We start from the raw sequence: 19,590 nt of genomic DNA on the forward strand, positions 1-19,590 counted from the left end.
AGGGTGGTGCAGAACGCCTTGCATCATCACCATGGCGATGATGCAAGTGTCCCTCCCGGTCCCGGAGGCTCAGCGACTGTATATGCAAATTAACCCGCCATATTTGTTGGGTTAATTTGCATATTCACTCCTAATTGGCTGGTGGGCATCGTGAAGGTACGGTCAATTAGCATGTTACTCTTTTATTAGGTAGATAGTAAATGGGAGAGAAGGAAAACCTCTAACAGGATTCCAATCCTATATAATAAAAGGGTAATATGCAAACTGATCATCACTCCAACACACAAGATGGCCGCCTGCCCCCATGTGGTCAAAGATGGCCGCCCCCATGTGGACACAAGATGGCCACCAAAAGATGGTCAGCAGGTGAGGTCAGTTGGGAGGGACTAAGCTTGCAGGGGAGGGTAGTTGGAGGTGACCAGGCCTGCAGGGGAGGGCAGTTAGGGGTGACCATGCCAGCAGGGAAGGGCAGTTGGGAGGGACCAGGCCTGCAAGGGAGGGCAGTTGGGGGCGATCAGGCCAGCAGGGGAGGGCAGTTAAGGGTGACCGGGCCAGCAGAAGAGGGCAGTTGGGGGCGACCGGGCCTGCAGGGAAGGGCAGTTGGGGGGGGACCAGGCCTGCAGGGGAGGGCAGTTAGGGGTGACCAGGCCACCAGGGGAGGGCAGTTGGGGGTGACCAGGCCTGCAGGGGAGGGCAGTTAGGGCCAACCTGGCTGGCAGGGGAGGGCAGTTAGGGTTGACCAGGCTGGCAGGGGAGGGCAGTTAGGGGCTATCAGGCTGGCAGGGGAGCAGTTAGGCATCTATCAGGCTGGCAGGGGAGTGGTTAGGGGGTGATCAGGCTGGCAGGCAGAAGCGGTTAGGGGCAATCAGGCAGGCAGGCAGGCAGGCAAGCAGTTGGGAGCCAGCAGTCCTGGATTGTGAGAGAGATGTCCGACTGCCCGTTTAGGCCCAATCCTACTGGGATCAGGCCTAAACAGGCAGTTGGATATCCCTCAAGGGCTCCCAGATTGGAGAGGGTGCAGGCTGGCCTGAGGGACACACACCCCCTGCACAAATTTCATGCAGCGGGCCTCTAGTTAATAAATAAAGAAGGAATGATGGAAACAAACAAAAAAAATCACCATTTGGCAAATAGCTGGCAATAACATATTCAGGTAAGAATTATCAATGGATTAAGATTAGTAGGCGAAAATAGGATGAGAAACAGGATATTTATATAGATTTAAAATATTTCTCCATTAGACACTTTAATTATAATGGAAAAAATTGTGGAGACACCACTGTAATCAAGTGATTAAAGTTAACACCACTAGTAATGAAACAAATTGACTTCATGGGTCTCTTGATATAATGCACTGAGAACATATCACTTTTGGGATATTCTTGCCTCAAATGCACAGTCTGAATTTAATAATGAGGAAGCAGCAGACAACCTCAATTTGAGGAACATTCTATACTGCATACTTTACAAAATAAATGGCCAGTTCTCGTCCAGTGTTAAGGTCATGAAAGACAAAGAATGAGGAACTGTGCCAGATGAAGAAGACTAAGGAGACTTACCAACTAACTGCAATATATGATCATGGATTGGATCCTTGTCCAGAAAAAGGACACTGAGGGACATTGATAAAATTTGAATACGGTATGTAGATTAGTTATTAATAGTGTATCATTGTTAATCTGGTTTTGATCAGGTACTGTGATTATGTAAAATGTTAACATAAAGAGAAGCTGGGTTAAGAGTATATGGGAAATCTATATCAATAGCAATTCTTCTCCTCTCAACATCTCTCTTGGAGAAGAGTCAAGAAAAAGGAATCATGAGAGAGCAAGACATTTTTGAAGGGTCATCTCCCTATCCTCCCACACTAAGGAAGGAAATCAGGGAAGACCTGCCATCCTGCCCAATCGCAGTGTTGCAGTTTAGGGCTGAGGTTCTCACAGTCTGCCCTAACTTCACAGGTTCTGCAGTGATCAGAGCACTGGAGTCACAGGCACCTCACACCCATACACTTGGTGCTGCATAAATTGTCAGTTACACAAAAACATAACCACACACCCACTCTTGAGACACACAGGACACAACCACACAATCATAGACACAGTCATAATCTCACATCTACTAAGAAGACACAAAGTCACACATTCTCACCACCATGACACACAAAGTCACTCTCATATAGTCACAGACTTCCTAAACCAAAACCCACAAATTCCCAGCAGTCACAAGTACATACCCACTTAGAGGATACACAAAATTACTGGCACTCTACTCCGGCCAACTCAATGTTAACCAGTCACAATCCAACATTTACTCTGGAGACACAGTCACACACAGGCAAAGACAAACGACACCCTCACACCACACCCCAAGGGACACACGCAGTGTCATCACACAGTCGCAGACACACAGTTACACATGGTACCACACACGGTCACAACATCACGCAACCATACACCCACCTTGGAGACATGCAATCATAACCCAGATACCAGAACCCATCACACTCACACTTCCAAGAACAAGGCGTGCGGTCCTACGTACACAACGGGGACACAGTCACAAGGACCAAACCACGCTCCAACACAGCATCACACTTGATTACAAAAGCACAACAGACACATACCCTGAAGAAAGGTGAACACAACCGGACCCTCACAGTCACCCAAGCACAGCTACAAATACTCCGAATCTGGCATTCTCAGCCCGCTACCGCCAGCGCGCAAAGACTTGAAACTCTGGACACGCCCCATCCCGCCCCGGATTCCCAGACCCCTCACCTTCGGCCTCCCCTTGGTAGCGTCCGGGTCCCTGCGGAACTAACTTATCTTAACGATCTTGCCACCACGTTGAGAGACGTAATGTTGGGCCGCTGTGGTCTCTGGGAAACGTAGTCCAGATCCGGACCAACCAAACAAGATGACGTCCTCGCATTTCAGAATTTGAGTTTGGCTCGTTAGACACGGCACTCGGGAGACTTCAAAGAGGGAGTCCCCGATCCAAACCTAACACCAGGATTGAGCTGATCTTCCTCCAAGGCAAGTCTAGTCACCTCGAGAGCGCCATAATGATAGAAAGAGGTAGTCAAGTTCGCATAGGACAAAGGCAGAGTGTCGACCAGCAAAGCCTTAAGGGAAATGTAGTCCAAAACTGGAAAAGCGGCATTGCTGCTAGAAGGTAATCTGATACCACCCTGGGCCTGGCGGTGGTAACTGTGCGTGCTGCTTCGCGGAGAATTGTGGGAGTGCTCGGTAGGCCCCGCCCCCGCCCCCCCCCCCCCCCACACACACACCGGATGCGCAGGCGCAGCGCACTGAGTGGACATTTTGGTCTTTGTCTTCTGGTCAGCCGGCCCCTGGGTCCACGTGGCGTGAAAGTAGGAGGTGGGATGTGGGGGTCTTGGGCCGGTCGGGTCCGGGAAGTTAAAGGGGAGATTCCGGGTGTATTGGGGTACGGCGCGGGGGAGAGGGAGTGGGTTTAAGAGCTTCTGGCCTGCCTGTGGGGGAGGGGGTGGGGGGGGGCTCTGAGGAGGATTCGAGCGTGTGTGAACCTGTTTGACCTGATGATTGAGGTTATTGAGTGAGAAACTGGTTGCAGGATTGTGTATCGATGAGTTTGAGAGGGAGCTATGGGAGACCAGCATTGAGGTAATAACATTTGAGAAGCACTTCCCCTTGTCTAAAGTGCTGATGATAACGGTGCCATCTTCCTGGAGCATCAGTTTTCCTTGACGATTTGAAAGGGGGCAGGAGCCAAGTGGTAAATACTTTATACGTAGATTTTTATATAAAACCGAATTTCTTTTTAATTGCGGTAGAATGCAACTCACCGTGATTTTTTTTTTAACACGTTAAGCGCCCAGCCTGTTTTGTCTCACGGACGGAAAGTATAGTGTCAGTCACCGGTGACTGACTGGGCCCTTAATGTGTTAAGCAACCAAGAATGTGTCAAAGGAACTTTTTGTTTGAGAGCGCCTGCTTCAGACGGTATCAGATTCCCCTGGTTTGGGGGTACTTAAATAGGGCTGCTATTAAGTCGTAGACCAAGTATCAGCGTTGCACTCTGAGAAGCAGTGCCGTACAGTGCAGAAAGTCCAGGATTAGGGAGTCAAGGGTTTGGGGTCCTAGGTTAGACACTTCCTTCCTTCTTTGAAGACAATTTAGTTGCAATCTTTATCTGTGAGTCTGGACTAGATTCTAGTGACCTAATGAGTTGAGGTGTTCTTAGATTGTATAGATTTTGGGAAGTAATGAAGAAAATTACTTTTACTTGCAAAGATGCTTTTTGTAAGGAATCCACCCAGAGTTATCCCTCACATAATTTTTAATAACAAGAGAATTAAAGTTATTGGGCACTAAATTAAAATAGACAAACAGCAGTTAGAAGACATAACAGAAGAAAACCACTATTTATAAGAGCAATAAAAGATTGAAGAGTAAACTTGAGAAATAGGCAAAACTATTAGAAAATTTTAAAATAGCAAGGGGTGTAACATTACATGTGAACAAATAGATATACCATGTTTTTTAATAGGAATATATAAGGAAGTGTGTGCAAACTTAAGTAAGCTTATTAATTTAAAGTGATCCTAATAAAATTATCTATAGTCCCTGCCCCTTTGTAACTAGATAAGCTGATTCTACACTTCATATGGAAAAATAGACAAGCTAAAATAGCCAATAAAACAAAAAGAAAAGCAGTTGCGTGGGGATGTGAGAACCCACTGGTGACATATTTGAAAATATAAATTCTTGGAAATTTAAATAGTATTAGTATTAGCATGGAGCTGGCCTGGGAAGGACAATTCAGCAATATTTATAATTGCAAATATTTTTCTTTTGTTTTTTTAGCCAGCTGTTTCATATCTGGCAATTAATCCTACAAAGGTATCTGCATTTGCATTGAATTATACAGGTAAGAGGTTGTTCATTTCATTTATGTTTGGCATAGGAAAAGATTAGAAACAATTCTTGCCCATCATTCGGAGACTGGTTGAATAAAATTGTGGTATATCTATAGAACAGAATAATATGCAGCTGTACAAAAGAATGAAAAGGAAGCTTTCTGTATATTGACACATGAAATAACTCAAAAAATAAGTGAAAAAAACAAGATGCAGAATGTATGATATGCTTCATTTGGAGTAAGAAGCAGGAGAAATATATATTTGTTTCCATTAAAAAACTCAAGATACACAAGACACTAATAAAAGTGGCTATCTCTGTTGGGGGTTGTGGTACAAGGATAGATGGGGCAAAGGCAAATACCTTTTTAAGTTTGTTTTCTAACTATGAATTTAGTACATATTCAAAAGTTAAAGTGTTGTTCGTTTGTTTTTAAAGGAGGAAACAGGCCATGGAGTCAGACTGCCTCTGTTAACTCCTCTGCCACTTTGCACCTTGGTAATCTTAAGTACTTGAACCTTGTGCCTCAATTTCTCATCTAGTAATATAGAGAAAATAATAGTATTTGATTCACAGGGTGGTCATGCAGATCATGGAGTTCTGAATTCTGTAAAATAGTTCCTGATATATAGTAAATACTGGATAAATGTTAAATAGTACTGTTATTACTATGTGCAAAATAATACTTCCTCAGAAATAGTATAGTTATTTGTACTATTTCTGGTAGAAATTTCTGAAAGATTCAGATGTGTACATGCTCCTTTCTTATTTCCACCTTTAAACATTTTTGGATGGGGGGCATTTCTTTTTATAACTGGAATGAGGAAGTTAGCTTTCTGTGTTCAAGTTACATTCATCTTAGAAATTAATCACCACCACCTTCAGGAACTTAGTTCTTTGATTTCTATGGTAGTTACTTTCTCATGGTTCTAATTCAGAACCTCTGATATTTTTAAAAAATTTCAATTGTGACACTTAAGGGGCAGAATAAGTAGGTGATGATCTTCAAATTGCATAATATCAGGAGAGACATACTATATGACTGAGCCATCATTAATGATTATATTTTTCCCTTTTTGACAAAAGTGTAATGTGTGGTTTTACTTTATTACCATACAGTTGTCAATTTCCCATCAATCATTCAATGAATGCTTTTAACACCAATAAATCTGTCTAAACTAATAATAGCCTAGGGGGTCATCACGCCCTCATGCATCACGCCCTGATGTTGTCACAAGATGGCCGTCACAAGATGGCCACTCGCACAGCGGAGGCAGGGCCTGGCAGAAAAGGCGGGTCATGGCAGGGGAGGGAAGTTGGGGGCAATCAGGCCAGCAGGGGAGTGATTAGGCGTCAATCAGGCCAGCAGAGGAGCAGTTAGAGGGCAATCAGGCTTGCAGGCAGAAGCGGTTAGGGGCAATCAGGCAGGCAGGCAGGCGAGTGGCTAGGAGCCAGCGGTCCTGGATTATGAGTCAGACATCCCCTGTGGGGTCCAAGATTGGAGAGGGTGCAGGCTTGGCTGAGGAACACCCTCCCCCCCCGTGCACGAATTTTGTGCACTGGGCCTCTAGAGTATATATCCTATCTAATAATCTAATAAAAGGCAAATATGCAAATTAACTGTCACTCCACAAAAAGATGACAGCGCCCATAGTGCTGGGGCAGGACGCAGAGGGAGGGCGGGCTGGGGACACAATGCGGGACTGCTGGGCTGGGGGTGTGCTCCGAGCTGCCATGCGGCTTGGGGCACGCCCCCAGCCCAGCAGACAAAACACGGGGAGCGGGCCTAAGCGGTCAGTAGGACATCCCCTAAGGGTGCCCAGTCTGTGAGAGGGGGCCAGCTGGGCTGAGGGCCCCCTTCCCAGTGCACAAATTTCGTGCACCGGGCCTCTAGTCTACACTAATAAAAGAAACATGCAAATTGACCATCACTTCATGATGCCCACCAGCCAATCATGAGTGGGTATGCAAATTAACCCAACAAAGATGGCGGTGGCCCTGCCCCCTAGCTGCTCCTGGCCTCTAGGCAGCACACGTGGAGGCGCACGGGGCAGGATGCCTGCTATGAGGGTGAGGGCAAGGGGCGGAGGGAGCTACAGGAGCGGCGCTCTGGCTGGAGTGAAGACTGAAGGCTCTGGCCAGAGTGAATACTGAAGGCGGCGGCTAGAGCGAAGGCCTGGGTCCTGCGTGCCGGAGGAAAACCGGTGCCGGTGGAAAACCGGTGCCGGCAGCCAGGGGAATCTTCGTGCAATGGGCCTAAATATATATATATTTAGTATATATATAAAAGCCTAAATGACCAGTCGACCAAATGACTGGCAGGTAGCTATGACACTCACTGACCACCAGGGGGCAGACACTCAACACAGGAGCTGCCCCCTGGTGGCTCAACTGACCGACAGGCTCATGGCTGGTGAGCACAGCTGTGGCAGTGTGAGCCTTTCCTGCCTAGTGGCAGTGGCAGGTGCAGCAGGGCTGCAATATCGCCTGCCGCTTTGCACAGTACTACACCCCTCAGGGATCTCGGACTGTCAGATTGGGCCGAAACCGGCAGTCCGACATCCCCTGAGGGGTCCCAGATTGTCAGAAGGTGCAGGCCAGACTGAGGGATCCCACCAGTGCACGAATCCAGGCACCAGGTCTCTAGTAATAAATAATTCATGTCTGATAGGGTACTTTCTTCAGGGGTTGGAAAGTGATAATTTTCTTTTTTTAATGAATTCTTTATTGTTGAAAGTATTACTATGTCCCCCCTTCCCCCCCTGTTGACCCTTATAACCTGCCCCCATGACCCACCTGAGACCTTCAACACTCTATTGTCTGTGTTCATGGGTTGTGCATATATGCATACAAGGTCTTTGGCTGATCTCTTCCTACCTACCCACCCTATCTCCACCTTCCCTCTGAGATTCCACAGTCTGTGCCTTGCTTCTATGTCTCTGTATCCACTGTGTTCATCAGTTTATTTTGTTCATTAGATTCCACATATGAGTGAAATCATGTGATGCTTATCTTTCTCTGACTGAGTTATTTTGCTTAGCATAATAACTCTCCAGGACCCTTCTGTCACGAAGCATAGTATTCTATGTTATAACTGTACCACAGCTCTTTTTATTCACCCATCTACTGATGGGTACCTGGGCTGTTTCCAGGACAATTTACAATTGTCCTGCTATGAACATAGGATTGCATACAATCTTTCAGATTAGTGTTTCGAGTTTCTTAGGATATATTCCCAGAAGTGGGATCACTGGGTCAAATGGCAGTTCCATAGTTAATTTTCTGAGGAAACTCCATACTGTTTTCCATAATGGCTGTACCAGTCTGCATTCCCACCAGCAGTGTACTAGGGTTCTCTTTTCTCCACATCCTTGCCAGCACTTGTCATTTATTGATTTGTTGATGGTAGCCATTCTGACAGGTGTGAGGTGTTACCTCATTGTCCTTTTAATTTGCATCTCTGATGATCAGTGACTTTGAGCATTTTTCATATGTTTCTTGGCCATTTACATGTCTGCTTTGGAGAAGTGTCTACTTAGGTTCTTTGCCCATTTTTTAATTGGATTGTCTTCCTTTTGTTAAGTTGTATGAGTTCCTTATATATTTTTGGTATTAACCCTTTATCAGATATATCATTGCCAAATATGTTCTCCCATACAGTGGACTCCCTTTTCGTTTTGTTGATGGTTTCTTTTGCTGTGCAGAAGCTTTGTATTTTGATGTAGTCCCATTTGTTTATTTTCTCTTTAGTTTCCTTTGCCCTAGGACAGTGGTTGGCAAACTGCGGCTCACAAGGAACAACAGCCTGTAATTATTTGAATCGAGAGTCTAGGTCAGTGGTAGGCAAACTCATTAGTCAACAGAGCGGCAAATGGCGGCTCGCGAGCCGCAGTTTGCTGAGCACTGCCCTAAGAGATGTATCATTAAACATATTGCTATGAGAGATGTCTAAGATTTTGCTGTTTATGTTTCTTCTAAGATTTTTATGGTTTCACAACACGTCTAAGTCTTCTATCTATTTTGAGTTTATTCTTGAGTATGGTATAAGTTGGTGGTCTAGTTTTATTTTTTTTTGCATGTATCTGTCCAATTTTCCCAACACCATTTATTGAAGAGACTCTCTTGACTCCATCATATTCTCTTGCCTCCTTTGTCAAATATTAATTTAGTATAATGCCTTGGGTTGATTTCTGGGGTCTCTGTTCTGTTCCATTCATCTATATGCTTGTTCTTGTGCCAGTACCAGGCTGTTTTGATTACAGTGGCTTTGTAGTATACTTTGAAATCTGGTATTGTGAGTCCTCCAATGTTTTTCTTCTCAAGATTGCTGTGGCTATTTGGGGTCTTTTTAAGTTCCATATAAATTTTTGGAGTATTCTAGATCTGTGGAATATGCTGTTGGTAATTTAATAGGGATTGTATAGAATCTTTATATTACTTTGGATATTATGGACTTACCAATCCAAGAACACGGCATATTCTTCAACTTGTTTAAATCTTCCTCTATCTTTTTCAACTATAAGTCTTATACCTTTTTGGTTAAGTTTATCCCTTAGTTTCTTAATTTTTTTTTGTTGCAATGAGAAACAGTATTGTTTATTTAGTTTCTATTTCTGAGAGTTCATTCTTGGTGTTATAAAAATGCACTGATTTCTGGGTGTTAATTTTGTATCCTGCTACATTGCTGAATTACATTTATTAAATCTACTAGAGGCCCGGTGCATGAAATTCGTGCATGGGGGTGTGTGTGTGTGTGTTCCTCAGCCTGGCCTGTACCCTCTCCAATCTGGGACATCCCTGTCACAATCCAGGGCTGCTGGATCCCAATCGCTCGCCTCCCTGATTACCCCTAACCGCTTCTGCCTGCCAGCCTGATCGACGTTTAACCGCTCCCCTGCTGGCCCGATTGCCCCAACTGCCCTCCCCTGCTGGCCTGGTCACCCCTAACTACCCTACCCTGCTGGCCTAGTCTCCCCTAACTGCCCTCCCCTGAAGGCCTGGTCCCCCACTAACTACCCTCCCCTGCTGGCCTGGTCTCCCCTAACTGCCCTCCCCTGCAGGCCTAGTCCCCCCCAACTGCCCTCCCCTGCAGGCCTGGTTCCTTCCAACTGCCCTCCCCTGCAGGCCTGCTGATTGCCCCCAACTGCCCTCCCTTGCAGGCCTGGTCCCTCCCAATTGCCCTCCCCTGCTGGCCTGATCACCCACAACTGCCCTCCTCTGAGGGCCTGATCGCCCACAACTGGCCTCCCCTGCCGGCTATCTTTTGGTGCCATCTTGTGTCCACATGGGGGCGGCCATCTTTGACCACATGGTGGTGGCCATCTTGTGTGTTGCAGTGATGGTCGACTTGCATATTACCTCTTTATTAAATAGGACTATTTTTTTGATGGAGTCTTTAGGATTTTCTATGTGCAATATCATGTGATCTGTGAATAGTAAGAGATTTTCTTCCTCCTTGCCAATTTGGATGCCTTTTATTTTTTGTTGTCTGACCACTGTTGCTAGGGCTTCCAATATTATGTTGAATAAAAGTGGTGAGATTTGTTCCTATTCTTAGGGGACATGGTTTTAGTTTTTGCCCATTGACTATGATGTTGTCTGTTGGTTTGTCATATATGGCCTTAATTATGTTAAGATATGGTCCCTCTATTTCCACTTTGCTGAAAGTTTTTATCAAAAACGGGTGTAGAATTTTGTCGAATGTTTTTTCTGGGTCTATTGATCTGACCATAGGATTTTTGTCTTTCAGTTTGTTTATGTGATGTATCCCATTTATTGATTTTCGAATATTGTGCCAGCCTTGCATCCCTGGAATTGATCCCACTTGGTCATGGTGTATGATCTTTTTAAAATACTGCTAGACCTGATTTGCTAATATTTTGTTGAGGATATTAGCATCTGTGTTCATCAGGGATATTGGCCTGTAATTGTGGTGTCTTTATCTGGTTTTGGAATTAGGATAATGCTGGCTTCATAAAAAGAGGTTGGAAGTGTTCCTTCCTCTTGAATTTTTTGGAATAGTTTGAGGAGGATAGGTGTTAGTTGTATTTTTGAAGATTCGGTAAAACTCCCCTGGGAAGCCGCCTGGATCAGGGCTTTTTTCTGCTGCGAGTTTCTTGATTACTGCATCTATTTCTTTGGCCTATAAGGTTTTCTGATTCTTCCTGATTGAGTTTTAGAAGATTGTATTTATCTAGTAATTTGGCCATTTCATCCTCATTGTCCAGCTTATTGGCACATAGTTGTTCATAGTATTTTCTTACAATCCTTCGTATTTCTGTGGTGTCAGTTATTACTACACTGATTTAGTTTCTTTTTATTTATTTGGGTCCTTTCTCTTTTTTCTTCATGAATCTGACTAATGGTTCATCAATCTAGTCTCTCTTTTCAAAGAACCAGATTGGTTTCATTGATTTTTTTGTTGTTGTTTTTACCCTCTATGTCATTCATTTCGGCTCTAATCTTTATTACTTTTTTCCTTCTAGTTACTCTGGGCTTTTCTTCTTTTTTAAGTTGTATGGTTAAGAAGTTTACTATTAATTTTTCTTGCTTTTTGAGGTAAGCCGGTATTGCTATTGCTTCTCAGCACTACTTTTGCTGTGTGCCAGAGATTTTGCGTTGTTTCATGTTCATTTTCATTTGTTGCCAGGATGTTTTTTATTTCTTTCTTGATCTCATGGGTAACCCATTCATTCTTTAATAGCCTCCATGTATTTGAATGTTTTTGAGTGTGTTTGTTGTAGTTCAGATTTTAATTTCATTCCATTGTAATCTGAGAAGATGCTTGATAGGATTTCAATTTTCTTGAATTTGTAGAGCAAGCATGTCAAACTCGCAGCCTGCGGGCCACATGTAGGCCACAACGAATACTTTTGCGGCCCAGCCAATGTAACAGTGTAAGAAACGTCTTAATAAAAATTTCACAACTTAAATTTTACAATATCCTGTTATACATAATCCTATATAATAAAGAGGTCATAATGTAAATTGACCATCACCCCAACACACAAGAAGGCCGCCACCATGTGGTCAAAGATGGCCACCCCCATGTGGACACAAGATGGTTGCCACAAGATAGCCAGCAGGGGAGGGCAGTTGTGGGCGATCAGGCCAGCAGGGGAGGGCAGTTGGGGGGGACCAGGCCTGTAGGGGAGGGCAGTTGGGGGGACCAGGCCTGCAGGGGAGGGCAGTTGGGGGGGACCAGGCCTGCAGGGGAGGGCAGTTGGGGGGGACCAGGCCTGTAGGGGAGGGCAGTTGGGGGGGACCAGGAAGGCAAGGGAGGGCAGTTAGGGGTTACCGGGCCAGCAGGGGAGGGTAGTTGGGGGCGACCAGGTCAGCAGGGGAGGGCAGTTAGGGGCAATTGGGCTGGCAGGGGGAGCAGTTAGGCGTCAATCAGGTTGGCAGGGGAGTTGTTAGGGGGTGATCAGGTTGGCAGGCAGAAGCGGTTAGGGGTAATCAGGCAGGCAGGCAGGCAGGCAAGCAGTTGGGAGCCAGCTGCTGGATTGTGGAGAGATCCCAGATTGGAGAGGGTGCAGGCTGGGCTGAGGGATACACACCACCACACCCCCCCACACCCCCGTACATGAATTTTGTACACTGGGTCTCTACATAATAAAAGCCCAAGTGACTGTTATGGAGGAATGAACAGAACAACCAGTTGCTATGATGCACACTGACCACCAGGGGGCAGACGCTCAATGCAGGAGCTGCCCCCTAGTGGTCAGAGCACTCCTACAAGGGAGCACCACTCAGCCAGAAGCTGGGCTCATGGCTGGCAAGTGCAGTGGTAAGGAGCAGCGAACGAGGGGTCCTGGACCGTGAGAGGGATGTCTGCCTGCTGGGGAGCGGGCTTAAGCTGGTGGGCAGACATCCCCCAAGGGGTCCCGGACTGTGAGAGGGAATGTCGTGTACCGGGCCTCTAGTTATTAATAACGAACTATAACATTTGCTAATTAGTGTAATTGTGTTGCATTCATTTCCCTTATGTGCCGGTGCACCATTTCTCTCCTCTAATACTAGCAGTGAATATTTTAGCAGCCGATTGCCACATCATTAGTCTTGGACTGACTTGTTTGGTGTGAGCAACAGGAAATATTTTGCTTTCGGAGAACAAGAAAAATAGATTTTTTGCATTACGCTTTTTGTGCAGTTAGTTATTCAATGTCTGGTAAGTTAATGTTCAAGAAAAAAGATAAAATTTTTAAAAATGTTCTGTTATTTTATATTAATGATTACTCATTTATTTCATCCCTTTGTTTCAGCCTGTCTCTTCATTTCTATGTAAATGAAGCTTTTGTTTTTTTCTGGCCCACATAAACTTAAAACTTGTTTATTTGGCCCGTGTTAACCTTTGAGTTTGATGTGCTTGATAGTAGAGACTTCTTGTGTTCTAACGTGGTCTATCTTTCAGAATGACCCACGTGCACTTGGGAAGAATGTATATTCTGCAGCTTTGAGGTGTTCTATAAGTGTCAATTAAATACATCTGAACCAATGTGTAATTTAAAGTCACTGTTTCTTTGTTAATTTTTTGTCTGGAACATATCCAGTGAAGTCAGCAGGGTGTTGAAGTTTCTTACTGTGACTATATTATTGTCGATCTCTCCCTTAAAGTCCATTAGAAGGTTTTTTTTATATATATTTAGATGCTCTTATGTTGGGTGCATATATGTTTACCAGGATTATATCCTCTGTTGGACCAGACTCTAGTATTATGTAGTGACCTTTGTTGTCTCTTGTGATTGCATTCATTTTGAAATGTATTTTATCAGATATAAGTATTGCTACCCTAGCTTTTTTTTTTTTCTTTTCTCGTTTCCATTTATTTGGGAAATTTTTTTTCATCCTCTCATCCTGTGTGAGTCTTTTGTTCTGAGGTGGGTCTCTTCTAGACAGCATATAATTAGGTCATGTTTTTATCTTCATTCAGCTACCCTATCTTTTGATTGGAGCATTTAATCCATTTAGATTTAGTTTATTATTGATAGGTACTAATTTATTGCCATTTTAATTCTATACGCCTGTGTTTCTCTATTTGTCCTTCTCATTATAGCAGTCCCTTTAGGATTTATTGTAGTGCTGGTTTGGTGGTCATAAACTCCTTTATTTAGTCTTGTCTGGGAAGCTCTTTAATCCACCATCAATTTTAATGATAGTCTTGCTGGATATATTTATCTTGGTTTTAGATCCTTGCTATTCATTAACTTGAATACTTCATGCCCTTCCCTTCTGGCCTGTAGAATTTCTGATGAGAAATTAGTTGACAGCCTTATGGGAGCTTTTTTGTATATAACAAATTGCTTCTCTTTTGCTGCCTTTAAGGTTCTGTCCTTGTCTTTAATTTTTGGCATTTTAATTATGAAGTGTCTGGACGTGGGTCTGTTTGGGTTCTTCTTACTTGGAACTCTCTGTACCTCCTTAACTGGTGTGACTTTATCCTTCACCAATTTAGGGAAATTTTATGTCATTATTTCTTCAAACAAGTTTTCTAACCTTTGCTCACTTGCTTCTCCTTCTGGCATACCTATTATGCAAATATTTTTACATTTCATATTGAACCACAGCTCCCATAATCTGTCCTGTTTTTTAATTGTTTTTTCTTTCTGGTTCTCTGATTGAGTGATTTTTTTTTTTCCTACCTTATCTAATTCACTGATCAGATCCTCAGCTTCCTCTAATCTGCTGTGTATTCCTTCCACTTTGTTCTTTATTAGTGCTACTAGGGGCCTGGTGCGGCGGAGGGGAACGTGAGGGGGTGTCCCTCAGTCCAGCCTGCACCCTCTGCAATCTGGGACCCCTCAGGGGATGTCTGACTGCCGGTGTAGGCCCAATCCCACATCAGGCCTACACCGGCAGTTGGACATCCCTCTCACAATCTGGGACTGCTGGCTCCCAACCGTTCATCTGCCTGCCTACCTGATTGCCCCCAACCATTCCCCTGCCAGCCTGGTCACCCCTAACTGCTCTCCCCTGCCGGCCTGATCACCCCTAACTGCCTCTGCCTTCACCACTGTGGCTTTGTCTGGAGGGAAGTTGGACGTCCGGAAGCTGGCCCGTTGACCCGGTCTAATTAGCATATTACCCTTTTATTAGTATTGATAGATATTGATGTCATTTTTCTCAGTTACTATATCTTTTCTCCTGCTGTTGAGTGTCTTTGCCATCATTCTGAACTCTATATCTGATATTTTTTTCTTTCGTTTCATATGTCTTTGTTTTAATTGATTAAGGTGTTACATATGTTTCCTTATCCCCTCGTGGCCCCCCCACCCCACTCGCGTTCATACCCTCACCCTCCTGGTGTCTGCGTCCATGGGTTATGCTTATATGCATGCATACAAGTCCTTTGGTTGATCTCTCCCCCTTACTTCCACCCTCCCCTACCTTCCCTCTGAGGTTTGAGCATCTGATCGATACTTCTGTGTATCTGGATCTGTTTTTGTCCATCAATTTATGTTGTTCATTATAATCCACAAATGAGTGAGATCAAATGATATTTATCTTTCTCTGACTGACTTACTTTGCTTAGCATAATGCTCTACAGCTCCATCCATGCTGTTGCAAATGGTAGGAGTCTCTTCCTTTTTACAGCAGCATAGTATTCCATTGTGTAAATGTACCATAGTTTTCTAATCCACTCCTCTGCTGATGGGCACTTAGGCTGTTTCCAAATCTTAGCTATGGTAGATTGTGCTGCTATGAACATAGGGGTGCATATATCCTTTCTGATTGGTGTTTCTAGTTTCTTGGGATATATTCCTAGAAGTGGGATCACTGGGTCACATGGAAGTTCCGTTTTTAGTTTTTTGAGGAAACTCCATACTGTTCTCCACAGTGGCTGCACCAGTCTACATTCCCACCAGCAGTGCACGAGGGTTCCTTTTTCTCCGCATCCTCGCCAGCACTTGTCATTTGTTGATTTGTTGATGACAGTCATTCTGACAGGTGTGAGGTGGTACCTCATAGTTGTTTTGATTTGCATCTCTCCGATGATTAGTCACTTTGCGCAGGTTTTCATATGTCTCTTGGCCTTCCTTATGTCGTCTTCCGAAAAGTATCTATTTAGGTCCATTGCCCATTTTTTATTGGATTGTTTATCTTCCTTTTGTTAAGTTGTATGATATATTTTGGAGATTAAACTTTTATCAGAAATATCATTGGCAAATATGTTCTCCCATACAATGGGCTTTCTTGTTGTTTTGTTGTTGGTTTCTTTTGCTGTGCAGAAGTTTTTTATTTTAATGTAGTCCCATTTGTTTATTTTTTTGTTCAGTTACCATTGCCCTACAAGCTATATCGGTGAAGATACTGCTTCGGCATATGTCTGAGATTTTGCTGCCTGTGGATTCCTCTAATATTTTTCTGGTTTCCCATCTTACGTTTAAGTGCTTTATCCATGTTGAGTTTATTTTTGTGTATGGTGTAAGTTGGTGGTCGTTTCATTTTTTTGTATGTATCTGTCCAGTTTTCCCAACACCATTTATTGAAGAGACTGTCTTGACTCCATTGTTTGCTCCTGCCTCCTTTGTCAAATATTAGTTGAGCATAGTGGTTTGGGTCAATTTCTGGGTTCTCTGTTCTATTCCTTTGACCTATATGTCTGTTCTTGTGCCAGTACCAGGCAGTTTTGAGAACAGTGGCTTTGAAATAGAGCTTGATATCTGGTATTGAGATCCCTCCTACTTTGTTCTTCTTTCTCAAGATTGTTGCAGCTATTCAAGGTCTTTTTTTATTTCAGATGAATTTTTGGAGAGTTTGTTCTAGGTCTGAAATATGCTGTTAGTATTTTAATGGGAAGTGCATTGAATCTATAGATTGCTTTGGGTAGTATGGACATTTTAATGATTTTGATTCTACCAATCCATGAACACGGTATGTTCTTCCATCTGTTTATATGTCTTCCTCTTTATCTCTTTTTTCAACAGCCTGTAGTTTTCTGAGTAGAGATCTTTTACCTCCTTAGTTAAGTTTATCCCTAGGTATCTTAATTTTTTGTGTGCAATGGTAAATGGGATTTTTTAAATCTCTTTTTCTGTAAGTTCACTATTGGTGTATAAAAATGCCATAGATTTCTTGGCATAAATTTTGTATCCTGCTACATTGCCAAATTCATTTTATTAAGTCTCATAATTCTCTTATGGAGTCTTTAGGGGTTTCTATGTATAGTATCATGTCATCTGGGAATAATGACAATTTTACTTCTTCTTTTCCAGTTTGGATGCCATTTAAATCTTCTTCTTGTCTGATCCTGTGGCTAGCTCTTCCAGTACTATTTTGAGCAAGAGTGGTGGGAGTGGGCATCCCTATCTTGTTCCTGTTTTTAGGGGAAATGGTTTTAGGTTTTGCCCATTGAGTATGATGTTGGCTGTAGGTTTGTCATATAAGGCTTTTATTATGTTGAGGTATGATCCTTCTATTCCCACTTTGCTGAGCATTTTTATCAGAAAAGGATGTTGGACTTTGTCAAGTGCTTTTTCTGCATCAATTGATATGATTATGTGATTTTTGTTTCTTAGTTTGTTTATGTGATGTATCACATTTATTTTTAAAAATATATTTTATTGATTTTTTTTTGCAGAGAGGAAGGGAGAGGGATAGAGAGTTAGAAACATCGATGAGAAACATCTATCAGTTGCCTCCTGCATGCCTCCTACTGGGGATATGCCCGCAACCAAGGTACATTCCCTTGACCGGAATCGAACCTGGGACCCTTGAGTCCGCAGGCTGACACACTATTCACTGAGCCACACGGGTCAGGGCAGTGTATCACGTTTATTGATTTGCGGATATTGTACCAGCCTTGCATCCCTGGAATAAATCCCACTTGGTCATGGTGTGTGATATTTCTAATGTAATACTCGATCTAGTTTGCCAGAATGTTTGAGGATTTTAGCATGTATGTTTATCAGGGATGTTAGCCTGTAATTCTCTTTCTTTGTGTTGTCTTTATCTTGTTTGGGGATTAGGGTAATGTTGGCTTCATAGAAAGAGCTCGGAAGTGTGCCTTCCTCTTGAATTTTTTGGAATAGTCTTAGAAGGATTGGTTTTAGTTCTTCTTTGAATGTTTGGTAAAACTCCCCTGTGACGCCATCTGATCCAGGGCTTTTATTTGCTGGAAGCTTTTTGATTACTGTTTCAATTTCATCAGTAGTTATTGACTTATTCAGGTTTTTTTATTCTTCCTGATTGAGTTTTGGAATCTTGTATTTTTCTAGGAATGTGTCCATTTTGTTGAGCTTGTTCAGTTTGTTGGAGTAGAGGTGCTTGTAGTATTTTTTTTTACAATCCTTTGTGTATCTTTGGGGTCAGTTGTTACTTCACCTCTTCCATTTCTGATTTTCTTTATTTGGGTCCTCTCTCTTTGTTTCTTGGTGATCCTGGCTAGCAGTTCATCTATCTTGTTTATCCTTTCAAAGAACCAGCTCTTGGTTTCATTGATCCTTTGTATTGTTTTTTTGGTCTCTATGTCATTAATTTCTGCTCTGATATTCATTATCTCCTTCCTTCTGGTTACTGTGAGCTTTCCTTGTTTCTCTCTTTCTAATTCTTTAAGTTGCAAGGTTAGATAATTTATTACCAGTTTTTTGTTTGTTTGTTTGTTTGTTTTTGAGGTAGGCCTGTAGAACTATGAACTTCCCTCTCAGGACTGCTTTCATTGTGTCCCATAGATTTTGAATTGTTGTGTTTTCATTGCCATTTGTTTCCAGGATGCTTTTTATTTCTTCTTTGATCTTTTTACTAACCCAATCATTGTTTAATAGCATGCTGTTTAGCCTCCAAGTGTTTGATATTTTTCGTTGTAGCTGATTTCTAGTTTTATGCCACTGTGATCTGAGAAGATGCTTGTCATGATTTCTATCTTCTTGAATTTGAAGAGACTTAGTCTGTGTCCTAATATGTGGTCTATCTTTGCAAACGTCCCGTGTGCACTTGAGAAGAATGTATATTCTGTAGCTTTGTAGTGAAATGTTCTGAAGATGTCAATTAAGTCCATCTGATCTAGTGGGTCATTTAGGATTGCTGTTTCTTTGGTGATTTTTTGTTTAGAGGATTTATCCAGTGGTGTCAGTGGGGTATTAAAGTCCCCTACTATGATTGTATTGTTGTCGATCTCTCCCTTGATATCTTCCAGAATTAGTTTTATGTATTTGGGTGCTCCTTTATTGGGTGCATATATGTTTACCAGAGTTATATCCTCTTGTTGTATTGCTCCCTTTATTATTATGTAGTGGCCTTCCTTACCTCTTGTTATGGCCTTTGAGGTCTGTTTTGTCAGATGTAAGTATTGCAACCCCAGCTTTTTTCTCATTTCCATTTGCCTGAAAAAATTTTTTTCCATCCCTTCACCTTCAGGCTGTGTGAATCCTTTGTTCTGAGGTGGGTCTCTTGCAGACAGCAAATATATGTGTCATGTTTTCTTATCCATTCAGCTACCCTATGTCTTTTGATAGGAGCATTTAATCCATTTACATTTAATGCTATTATTGATAAATACTTTGTTGTCTTTTTTATTCTTAATGTTTGTGTTTCTCTTGCCTATCTGTTTCTTCTTTTTACACCAGTTCCTTTAGCATTTCTTGAATTTCTGGCTTGGTGGTAATAAACTCTCTTAGCCCTTTTTGTCTGTGAAGCTTCTGATTCCACCTTCAATTTTGAATGATATCCTTGCTGGGTATAGTATTCTTGG

General features: G+C 42.8%; 1 protein-coding gene and 1 long non-coding RNA gene across 2 annotated transcripts in view; one reads left to right on the plus strand and one right to left on the minus strand.

Moving 5' to 3' along the window:
• The window catches only part of ZNF565 (zinc finger protein 565), an 89,327-nt gene extending 86,094 nt beyond the window's left edge, over nucleotides 1–3,233 (minus strand). The window contains exon 1 of the mRNA XM_080643700.1: nucleotides 2,781–3,233. The gene's annotated coding sequence lies outside the window, so the exon portion shown is untranslated. The remainder of the gene's footprint in view (nucleotides 1–2,780) is intronic.
• Nucleotides 3,234–3,286: 53 nt separating this feature from the next.
• Nucleotides 3,287–19,590, plus strand: part of LOC308235068 — a 45,686-nt gene continuing 29,382 nt past the window's right edge. The window contains exons 1-2 of the long non-coding RNA XR_013959162.1: nucleotides 3,287–3,383; nucleotides 4,851–4,914. This is a non-coding gene — a long non-coding RNA (uncharacterized lncRNA). The remainder of the gene's footprint in view (nucleotides 3,384–4,850; nucleotides 4,915–19,590) is intronic.

Source organism: Plecotus auritus (assembly GCF_963455305.1).
Source record: "Plecotus auritus genome assembly, chromosome: 10".
NCBI lineage: Eukaryota > Metazoa > Chordata > Mammalia > Chiroptera > Vespertilionidae > Plecotus > Plecotus auritus.